Genomic DNA, 5,135 nt, shown 5'->3' with positions numbered 1-5,135 from the left:
TGATTGAGCGGAATGCATTGCAACCTTGGAGCTTTTGTAGGTCGATTACCTTCTACACTTTGAAATTCAGAACAAGCTGAGGCTCCAGGTGGAAAACAACATTGATCTACCTGAATTTTGGCATAGGAAGCAAGCATTGTGTACATCCGGCTAGCTCAGTCGGTAGAGCATGAGACTCTTAATCTCAGGGTCGTGGGCTCGATCTGAGCGCCGCATGTTTTTGAAGCTTTGCTGCTTTTATGCGTGAACCCCAGGTCTCCATTCCTCCGGCAGTGTCACCGCTCAAACTGACTCTCTTTGCATCCCACTATGTTAATGTCACAGCCGCTGGTTTCTGAGCGAACACTGCCCTCGGCTTCACTGGAAGTTGGAGAGTTTCGTGCTGAGGATTTGGTGCTTTCACCGTCGCAGCCTATGTTCAATTGCTAGTCAGGGAAAACCTTATTTCTTATCGCTGTATGATCTGTCTTAATGCACAGGAACTCCTCGAGTAAACTGCTAAAACGTACCTGAAATTTAATGTAGGGAAGGGTGAAGTGATTCATGTTGGAAGGAAAAATGAGGAGAGGCAACATCACATAAAGTGTACAATTCTAAAGGGGTTTCTCTGTTCCACAGCGAGTGGTTAGGATCTGGAATGCACTACCTGAGAGTGTGAGGGAGGCAGATTCAATCGCGGATTTCAAAAGAGATTTGGACAGAAAATGCAGGTCCCCTGGGAAAAGGCGGGAGAGTGGGACCAGGTGAGTTAGTTTCCAGAAGGGTAAGAGTTCTCCCTTTTCAGACGGAGATGAGGAGATTTATTTCTCCCTCCGAGGGAGGTTAGTCTGTGGAATTATTTTCCCCAGAAAGCAGTGGAGGCTGGGTCACTGAATTTATTCAAGGCAGAATTAGACAGCTTTTTGATCGAGAAGGGGTTATGGGGGTTGGGGGCAAACAAAAAGGTGGAGTTGAGACCACAACCTGATCAGCCATGAGCTTATTGAATGGTGGAGCAGTCGCAAAGGGCCGAACGTCCTCCTCCTGCTGCTAAATCCTATGTTCCAATGACCCGGGCCGAATGGCCACTATCTGTGGTGTAACATTAGCTGTCATTCTGTGATATTATGCGGGGCTCCAGGGGCAAAATGGTTCCATTCCTACTCCTATTTGTAATGGAAAAATTCAGAGCTGATGCCACTCTAGGCAATGGTTACGGTGCTTCTATTTTGTCTTTAGGTGTGTGTCCGAGCGGCCCAAGGCCTCGAAATTCGGTTGCAGTGTTTCATGAAACGCGGGTTTTAGAGTCTAATGAACCGCGGGTTCAAATCCCACTGCGATCGAAATTTCAAGTAGTTTGTCTTCTTCGAAAATCCATTGGGATGCGCTCGGGGCAGCTGACGCCTGCGGTGCTTTATTTTGGTAGGAAGAACGAGGAGAGGCGATAAAAATTGCAGGGTGACCGGAAGTAGGTGGGGCCAAGTGCCAGCTTTTCCCACTGTAACCATTCTGCAATTTTAGCTCAAAAACATTCATGCTCCTTTAGTAGTCGTGGCCGAGTGGTTAAGGCGATGGATTTGAAATCCATTGTGGTTTCCCCACGTAGGTTCGACTCCTGCCAACTGCGCTGCTTCCCTGTTTGTCCTTTTCTCTGTCTCGACAGCTAATTGCTGGTGAAATGAAATCAGAAGCTTCCAAATACTCCCGTGTTTTTTCCCCGCTTTACTTGCGCGCTCTTTCATTTCCGTTCATCTGAAAGCATTCACCAAATCGCCAGAAATGGAAGAAAATTGAGCCAAGTTGGTGACATGGGTGTTTGTCTCTCTTCAGGCCTCTGTCCCTCTCGGTGTGTATGTCTGTCTGTGCTCTTCTGTGTGTGTCAGTGTGGTTCAGTTCACCAATGGGTGAACACATTTTTACCATCGCGAAATTTGTTCACTTTTGTTATGTATCTTCGTGGTAAATGGTACAGAGAATAACAATAGGTTTAAATGTTGCCAGATATGATTGCCACTTCCTGTGTTTATTTTTGAGTGCAGACTGCTTGTTGACTCAGTGCCCGAATGTTACACAGCGGAGGATGATTGAAATTTTCACTGAGCAATATTTAAATAGTGGATTGCCCTTGTGTCCTTTTCATGTAGTCAGTATGTGAGAGAACCAGGAAGATAGATCATGTTTTATCTTTACCCTGTCATCTGCAAACCCATCCCTTCCGGAAGCTTTGGGACTTCCATTCTCTGTCTCTGCTTTCCAGGGAAAGCTTGTGTTCATGAACTGACTGTGTCTGCATCAAGCAGCTAATTGACCTGGGAGCTGGATGGGCAGAGGGAGCTGAAGGCGAAGCAGGGACAGAAGCAGAAACAGATGCGACATGAAATTGTTTATTATTTGATGTGTGCCAGTTACTTTCAGTGATGAATGTCTGCCGCATGTTCCCTTGTAAGTTTTACAGGACCGGCAGTGAAGAGGTTGGTGGGTTTTGGAAATTGAAATTTACACAGGAGCAGCTTGTGAGACTATTTCACCTCACTGTCGATTTCGTGTTCCAGCTCACAGAAACCGTTGTCCTCATTGGCAGAACAATTGCCATTGAACAAGCCTGTTCCAAGTAAACGCGCCATTTTGTAGGACAAACTTATCCCTGGTGAAGCGGGTCTGAAGCGAGGAAATGGCAAAATTGGAGTGGACGAAACATTCTGCAAGGCTTATGGACAGTGTTCGGAACGAGGAGGTGAAGGAAAAAAACACACACGGGCTGTGAAAGGTTGTTTGGTGGAGAACTGAGTAGAGGGATAGAGTGACGTGTACACAAATCTTCGAAGGTAGCAGGGCAAGCTGATCTCTCTGCTTTCTTTAAAAATAGCTCATGTGGTCCTTGGCTTCATTAATGGAGGCTTGGAGTTCAAAAGCAAACTGATGATGCTGAATCTTTGTAAATCATTTATTGAACCTCAGCTGAAATATTATGTTCACACTTTGGGAAAGATGTCAAGTCTTTGGAGAGGTTACGGGCAGTATTCACATGAACTGTGTCAGGGATAAGCTATTTCAATCATGTGGAGAGGCGGCAGAATCTGGTATTATTCTCACAGGATGGAGGAAACAGAAATGGGAATTTGGTCCAACCAGTCCGCTCCGGGGTTTATGATCCACTTCAGCCTCCTCCAATCTTTCTTAATTTATATCTACAATTGTAACTATTTATTCCCTTCTCCCTTAAATACTTGCCTAGTTTCCTCTTAAATGTATCTGTACTATTCATTTCAACCACTCCCTGTGGCAACGAGTTCCACATTCCCACCACTCTCTGGGTAAAGAAGCTATTACACTGTTTCGCCTCACTTCATGTTCATGTCTAAGACACTCGATGCTGTTATTGGCTGAACAAGTCTTCTGTGTTTGAACTAAACACGCTCCCACTGCTGGCCCTCCTCAGGGAATGTTGTTTTCTTGTTGCTTTGTGAACTGTCACAATGAACTGTTCCCGGAGTCTCTTTCCCCTGGGATCTACAAAACCCATCACTTCTCTTCCTCTCTCATTCTCACCCTTTCATTCCCAGTTTGTGAGGGAGAACGAGGAGGGACAATATAAATTGCAGGGTTATGGGGAAAAGGTTGTGTTGTGGCAGTGACAGGGCAGGAAGAAGACCCTCTTTCTCTTATGTAACTATTCTATGATTTCATATATGAAATATATATATTTCACTGTCCAGGTATGTAGTCGTGGCCGAGTGGTTAAGGCGATGGATTTGAAATCCATTGGGGTTACCCCACGCAGGTTCAAATCCTGCCGACTACGTTTTCCATTATTTCTGATTTTAACCATTGATCTCAGAAACAGTAAATTGAATCGACATTTTCACAACACCTGCAATAGCAAAGTTTGACCAGTGGGTGGCAGTGAAACCGTGATTGCATACATCAAGCAGGCGCTGTCTCAAGTATTAGTGCACTTGGCACTGTCTCTGTTCATATTAAATTAGACGCCGTTTATATTTCTATTACACTAGGACATGTCTCTGATCATATTAGCGAAGGTCATCTCTCAGTTGTTTCTGTACTGGAATAGGGCACCATACCGTTGGCACTATCTCAGTCATGACTGCACTGAAGCAGGCCTTGGCTAAAGTTACAATAAGCCATGCCCCAGTTGGCACTGCACTAGAGCTTGTCTCTGGTCATAGAAAACTAGAACATGTTTTTAGTTACATTTCACAAGACTCTGTCTCAGCTAGTACTCCAGTAGAACCTGCCACGTGTCTATCAAACTGGACCCTGTCTCAGGTGATGCTGCACCAATACATGCCTCCATTCATATCATACTTTCACGTTCCTGTTGTTATTGCCCTAAACCATTACTCTCTTATTGCTGTACTTGTCCATGTCTCTGTTTTTATTAATCTCGTACCTTTGCCTGTATTTAATTCACCAGACACTGCGTCAGTTTAAATTACAAAGAGCCCTGAATTATGTGAAGCTCCACTAGACCCTGTATCAGTTTTCTTACACTGGATCCGGTCTCTCTTATCACTACACTAGGCTGGTTCGTATTACACAAGATCCTGTCTCAATTATTACTGCACTCTGCACTGTCTCACTTATATTCCACTAGATCGCGGCCCTGCTTATAACACACTGAATCATATCTGCACTTATATTCCGCTAGACCATATTTCAGAACAAGTTACACTCGACTCTGTATCAGCCTGTATCACACTCGAGCTGTTCTGTCTTTTTAATTAAAATGGATCCTGTCTTTGCAGAGACTTTGCCTTTGTACCTCTGTCTCTGCTTCTATTCCACTCTCCCTGTGTCTGTTTTTACTTCACGAAATCATGTCTGTCTCTCTTACACTGGAGGCAGTCTCGGTTATTACGGCCTTAGACTCTCTCTAGGAAGCAATTATTCTATGTCCTGTGCCTGTAACGACTACCCTATTTCTCTTGATATTGATCCAGGCCCTGTATCAGTAACTACTGCACTAGACCCGTCTCCGATATTACAGCAGTAGTCCTTGTCTATGTTAATATAGCACTCGTCCCCGTCTTTGCTTAAGTAACATTAGATGCTGTTTCTATTATTACTGCGCTAGTAATGTCTCTGCTTAAATTGCTCTAGGCCCTGTCTCAGTAATTACCACACCAGGGTCTGTC

The 5,135-nt window shown here is 44.6% G+C and overlaps 2 non-coding genes across 2 annotated transcripts; both read left to right on the top strand.

The window, feature by feature from the left end:
* The first annotated feature begins 1,524 nt into the window (after nucleotides 1-1,524).
* On the top strand, nucleotides 1,525-1,606 carry trnas-uga (transfer RNA serine (anticodon UGA)). Its single transcript has one exon. It is a non-coding gene; the product is annotated as a tRNA-Ser (tRNA).
* A 2,093-nt stretch (nucleotides 1,607-3,699) lies between these two features.
* On the top strand, nucleotides 3,700-3,781 carry trnas-uga (transfer RNA serine (anticodon UGA)). The gene has a single exon. It is a non-coding gene; the product is annotated as a tRNA-Ser (tRNA).
* The last annotated feature ends 1,354 nt before the right edge of the window (nucleotides 3,782-5,135 follow it).

This window comes from Cetorhinus maximus, chromosome 23 (genome assembly GCF_964194155.1).
Source record: "Cetorhinus maximus chromosome 23, sCetMax3.hap1.1, whole genome shotgun sequence".
NCBI lineage: Eukaryota > Metazoa > Chordata > Chondrichthyes > Lamniformes > Cetorhinidae > Cetorhinus > Cetorhinus maximus.
The sequence above is the reverse complement of the archived record's forward strand: the minus strand, read 5'-3'. Positions and strand labels throughout refer to the sequence as shown.